Source organism: Molossus molossus, unplaced genomic scaffold (genome assembly GCF_014108415.1).
Source record: "Molossus molossus isolate mMolMol1 unplaced genomic scaffold, mMolMol1.p scaffold_m16_p_4, whole genome shotgun sequence".
Taxonomy (NCBI): Eukaryota; Metazoa; Chordata; class Mammalia; order Chiroptera; family Molossidae; genus Molossus; species Molossus molossus.
Window position 1 is genome coordinate 2,437,398 of NW_023425377.1, and position 12,267 is coordinate 2,449,664.

The following is a 12,267-nucleotide window of genomic DNA, read 5'->3' on the forward strand; positions in this document are numbered from 1 at the left end:
CTGTGTTGGGAAATGACTTCTGGTTAACCTTCAGAATCACAGGCAATCACTGTGTTGTTCGAGAAGACGCGCAGTCAGATAAAAACCTCTCCAATTCACAACTTAATTTAGCATAACTTCATTTTAAAAGCTGTTCGAGTTAGTACCAAACGAACAAAAGAAAGACGGAGAATCAACGAGCTCAGCATCCTCTCAAAAACTCAACGGAAAAACTGCACATTTAACAAAAGAGAGTAGAGAGCAGAAATTAAAAATAAAAAAACAAATATACAACAGGCAGGATCAGAAAGCCCAAACTTGTCTGTGGATTCAGCATCTGTTCTTTGGCTCAGACACAGGCAGCAGCGAGGGGACAGCCGGGGGGGGGGGGGGGGGGGGGGGGCATCTGTAATAGTGTCAACAATAAAAATAAAGGGAAAAAAAGCCAAAGGTTGTATCTTTCAAAAGACTAATAAAATGAATGACTCCCTGACAAGAAAAAGAGAAGAAAGAAGTAAATAAATATCTGAAATGAAATCAGTAACCTCTCCACTGATATTTATTTAGACATTAAAATGAAAGTAAGAGACTAGCATGAGCATATGTACACTGATAAATCCGAAAATTCAGATGAAGTTTACAAATACTGGGAAAACACAACTCACCAAAGATGACATAAGGAGAAATAGAAAATCTATTATATATATATATATATATATATATATATATATATATATATATATTTATATAATTATTAAGTTAACTGAATCAATCGTTTAAAAATTCCCCACAATGCCCTGGCCGGTTTGGCTCAGCAGTTAGAGCATCAGCCTGTGATCCAGAGAGACCCGGGTTCGGTTCCTGCTAAGGGCACGTATCTCGGTTGCAGTTTGTCCCCGACCCTGGTTGGGTTGTGTGGGTGGCAGCCACTCCATGTGTCCCTTTCACATCGATGTTTCTCTCTCTTGCTTCCTCTCTCCCTTCTGTTCTATCTGAACAAAAAATTGAAAAAATGTCCTCAGGTGAGGATAAAAAATAATAATAATAAAAAATATAAACACCCCACAGCCCGGCCGGTGTGGCTCAGTGGTTGAGCATTGATCCATGAATCAAGAGGTCACTGGTTCGATTCCTGGTCAGACTCATGCCCAGGTTGCGGGCTCCACCCCTGGTCAGGAGGCGGCCGATGGATGCTTCCCTCTCATTGATGTTTCTGTCTATCTCTCCCTCTCCCTTCCTCTCTCTCTAAAAAAAAATCAATTTAAAAAATAAATAAATAAAGATTAATAAACAACACTATTATTTAAAAAAAAAAAAAACCTCCCCACAAAGTGAACCCCAGGCCCCCAGATTGTCCTCACTGGGAAGTTCCATGAACTCTTTGTAGCTGAATAATGCGGATTGAATCCAGCCTCCTACAGAGAATAGAAATAAGCAGGAATGCTCCAAACTCATTCCATGAGGTCACTACGCCAAACCATGATCACATTCAGGGACATAAATGCAAAATCCCTAAGCAAAAGGTCAAAGTGGGTTCCAGCCGTACATGGCACACTAGGTGGCCAAGCTGGTTCCTTCCGGGGACACAGGTGGAGTTCATACTCAGAAATCAATGAAGGGCGTTAGTGTATCATCTCCATCGATGCAGGGATTTTACACAATCCATCATTTGTTTGTAATTGTAAAAACTCCTAGCAAAGCAGGAACACAACTAGCTCCGTACGATGAAGGGTCCCGTGTATCAAACCAACAACTACAGCAGTACCAAAGCTATACTGTTACTTAATGAGCTTTTTTTTTTTTTTTTTTTAGTTTCTTTTTTATCGTTGACATTGTAACAGGTACAAAGAACTTAACGAGCTTTTGAAAGCCTTTCTTTTGAGGCAGGAGCGAGAATTCCTGGTGCCAGGTCCATCCATGTTGAACGTGGTCCCGCAGGGCCGGGGAGACAAGCCCGAGGCCAGAAAAAGAGACACAACACGAAGGGTTGGAAGGGGAGAACGTGGTCATTATTCACGTTGGTGGACATCGGGACGGTTCTCCACACAGTCGTCACAATGAGTAAATGACTTTAACAAGGCTGCTGGATGCAAGACCTACACGTAAAAACCCACTTCCACCTCCCCTAGCAAAGCGTAAGCAGATCCGACCTGTCCGAAGATGCCAGTTTAATAACGTGAAGAATCCGGACACCGGGAGACGCATCGCACAGAGGTTACCGGACACCTCTAAAGAGGAAAAGTAAAGAACACCCAGGTCTGAGGCTCACAGATGGGAAAATTGTACGGATGTTGGTTCTCCGGAGGTTCATCTACAGATAGGACTTAGTCCCAGTCAACGTGCTAGTTGTCGTAGAAGGTGGCCCACCTGCTTCCGAGTTCGTGCGGGAGCGGGAGGAGCTGGACTCACCCCGTGAGCACCGCAGCTCGAGGAGGCTTCGGTACCGGGGTCCCTCCTGGTTCCGCACAGTCCTGTCCGTTCCGGAGCTGGTCACAGGCCACCTCACAAGCTACATCGGGTCCACGGCCAGGACCGAGGCCTGTGTGCCTATCAGCCATCACACAGGTGGGCAAGACTCCTCCCGGGTCCCCTGGCACGTGGTGTCCATGACAGGAACACGCCAGACAGAGCTGTCGCCCGATTCTCGGGGGTGCGGGGCCATCTCTGGGTCTGTAGCTGGGACCCCAGTCAGTGAGGCAGCCAACTGGGTGTGGGGCCGCCTCCTCCAAGCGCTCCCCTTGGTGAGGGGCCGGGCCAGGGTTTCGGGCTCCCACAAAGGCGCCTTGTCCATGGACGGACGCCGGGTTGTTGCCGAGGCCGGGGGTGCCCATGAGGGCTGTCTCATTCCACCATCCTGCTGGCATCAGCCCCGGAATTGTTTTTTCACATGCGGGTTCTCAGCCCGCTCCCAAGTGGGCCCCTTGTCTGACCAGAGTCCGCGGCTGCCTGGGATTGTCCCTCGACGACGCTCAGGAATGCTTACTCTGAGCCTCAACACCCTCCCCCAGCAGGTGACGACCGCTCCCCTGGCCGATGGCTCCTCAGGCCCCAGGAAGGGGGCACACACAATCCCCCCAGTCCATTCACTGTTGCTCACGCACCCCCACAGGAGGTTCCCGGCGGTTGGTCCCCCGCCACCTCCATGCAGGGCTGGTCCCGGCACATTGCGCTCGAGCCCTCCAGCGGCCGGGCAGGTGCAGAAGGACCCCGGCGAGCGGCAGAGCGGCAGCCCCGGTGTGGCTGTGCTTCTCACGTTCCCAACAAGTCAGAGACCTGGGTTCTGGTGTTTTGCTTGGTAACTCCCTCGACTCCTGTCCTGGGTATACTTTTTAAATATACCCACCCGATTCCGAGCAGACTCGCGACCGCCGGTGTGTGGCGAGGCCCGACGGGTGATCAGTGACGAGGGGATCACGTTCTGGGGGCCAGGACTTCGGGCCCGGCAGAGGGAGGAAGGCTCGGGGCATGGGAGTCACGCTACCTCTTCGACGTGGGAACCCGGTGGAGGAGGCTCCGTTTGTTCTGCATTGAGAGAGCAATGGGAGATTAATAATAACCTCTCCATAACCACTTCCTGCCTGAGGGCCGGCTCACCCGTAACCCCCTTCAGTCCCCTGTCAGCCCCATGAGCTTGTCCAGAGCATCCGACACTGCCCCAGAACGGAGGGGGGTTCCCGCTTCACTTGTGGACAGAATGGGAGCAGGACGTGGGTTTCAGGGAGGGGCTCAGAACGAGGACATTTTTCCTTGCTCCCTCCGTCTGATATGTCTCCTGTGCCTGTGGTCGCAAGGACAAGGGACAGTGTCCAGCGGCACGGGGCAGGTGCAGCAGGGGTCAGAACTCTGGCCGGGGGAATGAAGGCACCGGGCAAGGATCCCACCCGAACACGGAGCCCGCGGACAGGACCCTCACTCAAGGGCTGATTTCCAAAGGCACGAACCTTGATCAACCTCCCCGAGTCCATACACGTAAAAACATCACTCACTGGAGCCCATCTCTATAACCTGCTGCCTCGGAGCTAAGTGTTCACCGAAAGTGGGTGAGCACACCCGCTGGGATGGCTGCTGTCCAGAAAAAAACACATGTTGGCCCTGGCCAGTTTGGCTCAGCGGTTAGAGCGTCGGCCTGCGGTCCGGAGAGACCCGGGTTCAGTTCCCGCTAAGGGTACGTACTTCGGTTGCAGTTTGTCCCCGGCCCTGGTTGGTCGTGCGGGTGGCAGCCACTCGATGTGTCCCTTTCACATCGATGTTTCTCTCTCTCCCCCTTCCTCTCTCTCCCTCCCACTCTATCTGTACAAAAAAATGGAAAAATATCCTCGGGTGAGGATAAAAAAAAAAAAAAAAAACACACATGTTGGCCAGGGCGTGGAGAAGTCAGGACCCTTGTGCACTGTCGGAGGGGGGTTCCCCCAAAATTAGGCACAGAATGACCACGTGACCCAGAACTCCACTTCTGGGTCTAGACCCTGAAAACAGGGTCTCCAAGAGATGTCCGCACACCGTGTCCACAGCAGCTTCTCACAACAGCCAGAAGGGGGGAGAAGCCCGGTGTCCACCGGCAAATGGATGGGCAAGCAGAAGTGGTCCGCACATGTGGCGGAATATTACTCAGCCGTAAACAGGGAAATTCTGACACGGGCTACTGCGTGGACGGACCTTGCAGACATGACGCTCAGCAGCTTGTCTAGCACAGCCTCGAGGTGCTCAACACAAAAGTCTACGTCTTGTGCTATGTTATTTATAGGAAGTTTCTAGAAAGGGCAGAACTTCAGACATAGTGAGCAGACCAACAGGTGCCTGACATGAAGATCAGGAACAAGCGCGCGGGAATTACGGAAGCGATGGAGGAATTCTAAGCCGGGTCACCAGTGATGGCTGCGGGGCTGTGTAAATGTACCAAGACTCACTGAGCTTGCATTTTAAATGGTTGCATTTCATGGTATGTGCATTATGCTAAATACACTTCCACAAAAATGCAAAGCGACCTCTGCATTAGTCTGAGTAGCGGAGCATATTTTTGTATAAGCAAGGGGCTGGACACTCCCCTCCCCCGAAGGCCCACAGGGGGGGCTGACCGCCTGCGGCATGTCCACGACATGCAGCCCTCCGCCCTGTGGAAGGGCGTGAAGTAGACTGTGGCCCACCCTGTACAACAGATTCCAAACATCAGTGTTAAAGAAGGAAATGAAGCTGCAGCCCAGGCCGGTCGAGCGCGAGCTTCAAGAACAGGGAGCGTTCCCGCGTTAGCCTGTGTGCGTAGCCGTTCAGCGAGGAGCCGCTGAAGTTGGCATCTGTTTTACATTTGGCTCACGGGACAGCCCCCTCCCTGGGGCCCCTGCAGCCGGGAACAGGGGTGCAGCTGAGACCATGGCAGGTTTCATAAGAACTCCAGTCGCCACAACTCCGTGCGAGACCTACAGGCGCAGACAGAGGGAGCCACCCCTGGTCACCCGGGCGTCCCATGAGACGCGAGGAGGGGAGGGAAGGGGCCTCGGGGTGCCGGGCAAGTGGTGTGCTGGCTCTGCCGGGCACAACCCACGTCTGTGGGCCGATTCAAGCTCACGCCGCCCTGTGGCCGGACCCAGGGCTGGGAGACACCCCTGACCAGTGGTCTCCAGGAGCCCAAGCCAGTTCCAGCACACAGCTGGCCCTGAGGTACCACTTCACACATTAATTAGCAAATCGAAAGAGGTAACACGACCAAGTGTTCAATGGGAAGGTACGTGAACACGGGTGGGCGTGTACTTGTCCCAGCCCCTCCGGAGAGCTCTGGCGTTGCTGTCTGGAGAGACGTGTACACAACAATCCAAACACGCGGGTAGTTTCCCGCCGGGTGATGTGCACACAGCGTCAGGCAGCGTGGTTGGCAGGAGGGGAAGAGCTGGAAACCACCTAAATGTCCGTCAGGGGGAAACCGTGTAAATAAATCATGGTGCAGTCATCCAACAGAAGGATGCCACACAGCATTTAAAATAAATAAGCCACTACCTGGATCGAGATGGTAGGTCTTGGAAAACATAGCGCTGAATAAAACATCAGGCTTTTGGATGCTCCGTTATGCATAACATAGAACTTCCGTAAAAGTTTAAAATGCATGAGGCGACACTCTGCAATACTGTATAGAGATATATATTCATTGAAAAGTGATGGGATCGTTTCAAATGGAGGAGACACCTACATATTAAATTTATGGTAATGTTGCTTCCGGGAGGGGAAAAAAGGAGATTGAAACTAAGGATAGATATGAAAAGTGTTTCAGCTCCACTATATCATTCCAGCTCCCTTAAATATTAAAAACTATTGATCTGAAATAAAAATGACAACATCGTAATGGTTTAAATACTGGATTCTGAGTAATAGGGTGTGGGTGCTGGTTACCTTCTTCTGGTTTTTGATAGTTCTATTTTTTTTTTTTTTTTTTTAATCCTCACCCGAGGACACTTTTCCATTTTTTGTTCAGGTAGAGCGGGAGGGAGAGAGAGAGAAACATCGACGTGAAAGGGACACATCGAGTGGCTGCCACCTGCACGACCGACCAGGGCCGGGGACAAACTGCAACCGAGGTACGTGCCCTTAGCGGGAACCGAACCCGGGTCTCTCTGGACCGCAGGCCGACGCTCTAACCGCTGAGTCACACCAGCCAGGGCTGGTTTTTGATATTTCAAAAACTCCTTCTAAGTCCGAGGCACACGCAATCTTTTGTGACAAGGGAGTGTTCGTTCTGTCGCTGGTCACTGGCGAGTCCCACGGGCCAACGCCCAGGCGAGAAGCACTGTTCGAACAGGCCACAGGGGCGTACTCCACTCATGTGCCACGGACCCTGAGGGGCCGGGTTAATGCCCCTTTTGAAGAGCCCTCCTGCCTCCTCCTCTGAGCGCCCAGTGGCATTTCATGGATGTACCTGTGGTGACATCTGTCACACTGACTACGCGATAATGGCGTTTCTGTCTCCCCCATTAAACTGCGAGACCCTGCTGGGGAGGACCCACGATTATTTCATTCCCACATTCCTGGGGTCTGAGCGTGCCACCGTGGGCATGACCGTTCGGAAATACGTGAATGACGGGACCACCTCACCTGTGCCCGGCCCCCTTCCACCTGCAGTGAGATGGAGCCAAGGTCTAAATTCCTGTGCTGCACACGCCCACCCCGAGGGACGGTATTTAGAGGTGAGACCTCCGCAGGTCCCAGGGATCGGGGCCCTCGTGAAGGAGACCCGGAGAGCTCCCTGCTCCTGCAGCCGTGAGAGGCTACAGTGGGGAGACGGTCATCATGAGCAAGGAGGCCCTCACCCGCCCCGAATCTGCTCGTGCCGGGATCTTGGGCTCCCAGCTCCCAGGCCTTGGAGGAGTGCGATCCCGTGTTGATAGGGCCGTGGTCTGTGTCGCTGTGACAGACTGAGGCAGAGGCAGAGGCTGGGAACAGACCACGACTCAGTCCAGCACCGGTTCTCACGGTATCAGCGCGCGAGGGGCCGTGGGACGCAGGCAGGGGCGCACCCTCCACCGTGAATGGCCGTCGGAGGGGCGAGTGAAGGTTACAGAAAGGAGGGGAGTTGATGAGTCATGTCCAGAGAAAGTTTGGGGGGGGCCTTACCCAAAGGAGGGAACAAGAAGGATGCCCCGTGTCTAGGAGATGAGGTGAAGGCCTGTGGGCCCCAAAGATCAAAGAGTAGAACCCACACGAATGAGAGGCCACCCCACGAGGAAAGGAGGGGAGTAAGGAAAAGAGTCGGGGCGCAATGCAAGACGCGTGTGTGGGTGTCATCCTGAGAAATAACTGGGCTCCGAGTTAGGAAAAGCGATCACAGTATGTGTAATATTCTGATGCAAAGAATGTAGCGTTTTCATGCTGAGCATATTTTTGGATTTATCATCTGAAACATATCCCACCGCACCTGCAAAAGCAGACAACAAGCCTGCTCAAGGTCACCGCTCCTGAACTTGGAGAGGCGATGTCTAAATTTCATTTCTGATAAGGATTTGGAGAGTTTCTGTGCGGGGCCTCGGGGCTGAGCGTGGGGATTTGGGATCCTGCACCTGATAGTAAGTTCAAGTCAAAAAGAGGCAGAACCAGATAGCTTCTGCCCTACCCCGTCTCCCAGATTCCCAGTGAAATGCCGGGGGGCAGGTTCACTCACGGAGGCGGTCCCGTCATCAGAGGAGGCCTTCCTGGACGCATAACGTAGGAATCGAACTTACTGCTGAGACGTGAGCATGAAAATCGCCGGGACTGAGGAGTGGACCGCAATGAAGAAGCCTCTTGCTTCCTGTCGATTTCGGCTGCAGCTGGCTGGAGGAACTGAGAAGTAGCCCTCTGCCCACCACCTTCCTGTCCTCCTGATAGTCCGAGACCAGTCCTTCGTTCCTCCCAGAGCGGCGTCCACCGTGCGGATGACAGACCCCCGGATCGCCTGGGGGGGGGCATGTTGTAAATATCACCGTCAGAGTTGAGAACCAGGCTCCCGCTGAGGGCCCCACAGACTTCCACGCCTGAGCCACCCGCATCAGCTACCCGCTCCGTCCACGGATCTACGGCCACCTGATTCCCAGCTAGGAGCCTAGACGTTTCTCCGAGAAGGTGTGTGTAAGTTTATAAATAGGACCGTCGAGGTTGGTAAGACCACATTGCCAACAAATGTCACCAGCAAAATCCTAAGTTTGGGGTCTCAGTGACCCTGCGTCACTAGCCTACACCACCCAGCTGTGTCCAGACACTCCGGAGGGTGGGTCGGGTCGGGTGCTTGTTCTAAGCAACGTGAATGTGGCCGCGTCCCTTAAAGCTACGTCCACGTTTCAGCTGGGCCTGCTCTGCACCCGGGAGCGAGGCGGACTTCATGGCACCCCAGGGGCTCCCGGCCGGACCTGGGCAGGTCCTACCAGGCCCGAGGTCTGTGGAGTCACCCCGAGCCCCAGGCTCAGCTGCCAAGAAATGTTCTCCTCCAACCATGACCGTCACGCTCGTCCAAAGAGCCCACATGAGCATCTCTGGTGTGGTCGTCCGTGCAGCTCACGTGTCCTCGGAGCGTGAACAGCAGGAAGGGTACGAGTCGGTCCCAGGAGCCAAAGCCACCCCACGGGCTACCTGGATGCCGACCACTAACTCAGTTCATCCGGTGACTCGTTAAACGATTCCGCGAGTGTCGGTCCTCAGCTCAAAGCGGAGCCTACAGTGTGGGAGAAAGTCCTGCCCCAAAGAACTAACAGGTGAGTTGCCGTCACCGTCAAGCTCACATCTGCAAAGTCCCATCTGCCGAGCCGGTGCGAACCCTCCTTTACCCCGCGGCCCCCCGAGACGGCCGCGCCAGTGTTCCCGCCTCACGGCCGAGAAACGGAGGCACGGAGCGTTGGAGGACCGGTGACTCGCGGACGTGTCTTCAGTCCGTGATGAATCTTTCTAACACTTGGGAACATTTGGGGACATCATGATGTGATTACCCTCTTCCTCCTTGGCTGGATCTGACATTTCCTCCGGTGAAAGTTCGTAAGACATTAAAAGTTAAACACAGAATATTGGATAATCATCCCACCTTTCCTCTGGGATGGCTAATAATAGATGAATCATTCTTTTCTTTTTTAATTAAAAATCTTGCCAAGGTCGCACACTTCCTAAGGGACAGAGCTGGGCCTCAGACCCCTGCCGGTCTGCTCTGCAGCTTGTCCTCTTGACCATGACATTTGCTAAATTAATCGCGCCAAGCTCGTCTGCGGGGAAACTGGCGCCCACCGCCGGGACGGGTCGGCGGCTGGAGCCTGCGCCACTGAGCTGGGGTGTCGTGAAGGGTGACAGCGTTTGGGAATTAGAAACCAATGCTTCTTTGCGTCGTTTTGCTGATTGGGATGAGATCCACGTTACTAAACGCATCTGGAGTGTGCCGTTCCGTGGCATCGTGGCTTCCTGTTTGCACGCCCACCATCGGTACCCATTTCTAACCTGACCGGTGCTTTGCCCGTGCCCAGCACTCCCTGGGCCGCAGAGCCTCTGTGACCGGATGGCAGAGCGGAACGCAGACGAAATGAGTCCCAGCTGAGGGCTGAAGTGGGCTCCCCAGAATTCCTATGTTGAAACCCTGACCCCCAAAAACGGCGGTTTTAGGAGGGGCCTTTGGAGGTGCTTAGGTCCTGGGGTGGAATATTGCTATAAAATGGAACTCGTGAATGGGATGGGTGTCCTCGTCAAGAGACCCACAGAGACCCCAGCCCCCGGGACGCAGGGAGAGGCGGCTGGGAACCAGGACTCTGTCTTGGGTTTCTGATTTTCCAAGGTGGGGGCCACAGCGACGCTTCTGTCTGGGACGCCCTGGCCCTTGGGCCCCTCCACCGCCTTCTTCCTGTGCCCTCATCCCGAGAGACCCTCTGGAACTGTCGCACACTGTTTAAAAATCAAACTAATTAAGCTCTAAATTAATTAAAAGCCTAAGGAAATTGATCCAGAAAGCAAAGCAAACGGAGAGGGGGATGGAATGAAAGGCAAGCAGAGCTCTGGACAGAGGCCGGAGGCTGCCCGCCCACCGGTCCGTTCTGGGGAGGTGTGTCCACCGGGGTCCCCTGGGGGCGCACCCTTCCTTGTGAATTCCAGCGTTGGCCACTGTGGCTCAGTGGTTGAGCGTGGACCCTGCACCAAGAGGTCGCCGGTTCGATTCCCGGTCAGGGCACATGCCCAGGTTGTGGGCCTGATCCCCGATGGGGGTATACAGGAGGCGGCCAGTCGATGTTCTCTCTCATCCATGTTTCCCTCTCTCTCTCCCTCCCCCTTTCTCTCTCTCTAAAAATCAATAAAGAAAAAAGTATTTTTTTAAAAAGTTCATGTTGAGGAAGGGTATTTATTACACAAAAAAATTCCTGATATATTGTAGTGAGAAAGAGACCAAATTATGCTGATGAGTTTGCTACTAATTCTGTAAATTCATGCATTTTGTAATTTTATACAATGTAATTGCGTAGTTATCCATAAATCATTGACCATCTATACGTGAGTATACTTTATGTGTGGATGGGTGTATACATATTTTTAAAACCACAAGATCATTATCAAAGAATTAGCGGTGGTTATTTATCTCTGGGGAGCAGGAAGCAGGAGAGAGGGTTCATCTTTCTTTGTGTTTTCGGTGGGTTGTTTTATATTACTTTTTCTAATTCTGTGCCTTGAGCGTGACTGCGCAAGAAGGGGCGGGCGCGCTCCCGGAATCCCGAGAGCCGTGGGCCGAGCGCCCGCCTTGGTGGGGCGATGGTGCAGTTCTCTTGAATCTGCGGAACCTACCTTTTAGTCTTGTGTTTGGAATTACATATAAACTGGACAATCTGTTTTAGACTGAGCACGAAGCTTTTCTAGATTAAATCAGGCTGCGGTGGAAGGTGGTTAAAATAGAATTGATAGATTGTAACAGACGCGCGCGGGCAAGGAGAGTCGAGAAGCTGTCGCTGGGTCTGGTTCCAGGTAGTGGCTTTGTTTGGCTCTCGGGTTTGACTTGGTTTGGCCCGACCTGCTGTGAATGAGGCCCAAAGGGCCAGCTCTGCCTTGACCTTGGATTGATGACCTGACCGGCCCGCTGGACACCTGGTGAGCCCTCTGCTAGGTGGATGGGAGGGCACCCAACGGCTGAGACAGGTGTGACGTCAGGAAGGGCCAGTGCACAGGTGTGAAGCGCCATGGAGGGGGAGGGGCCTGGCACAGGTGAATGGTGCACAGGTGTGAAGCGCCATGGAGGGGGAGGGGCCTGGCACAGGTGTGAAGCGCCATGGAGGGGGAGGGGCCTGGCACAGGTGAATGGTGCACAGGTGTGAAGCGCCACGGAGGGGGAGGGGCCTGGCACAGGTGAATGGTGCACAGGTGTGAAGCGCCATGGAGGGGGAGGGGCCTGGCACAGGTGAATGGTGCACAGGTGTGAAGCGCCACGGAGGGGGAGGGGCCTGGCACAGGTGAATGGTGCACAGGTGTGAAGCGCCATGGAGGGGGAGGGGCCTGGCACAGGTGAATGGTGCACAGGTGTGAAGCGCCATGGAGGGGGAGGGGCCTGGCACAGGTGTGAAGCGCCATGGAGGGGGAGGGGCCTGGCACAGGTGAATGGTGCACAGGTGTGAAGCGCCACGGAGGGGACCAGGGCACAGCGGGCTCTCGAGGGTGGTCTCAGGAGCTGCTCTGGACAGACCTCTGCTCTGACTCGCCAGCAGCACCAACACAGTGAGCAGAAGTCGGAGAAGGGAGGGCTGAGCCAGGGCCCTGAGAAATGCCAGTACTGTGTGGCCGAGGGGACATGGAGGGACCAGCGGGGGGCACATCAAGGACAGT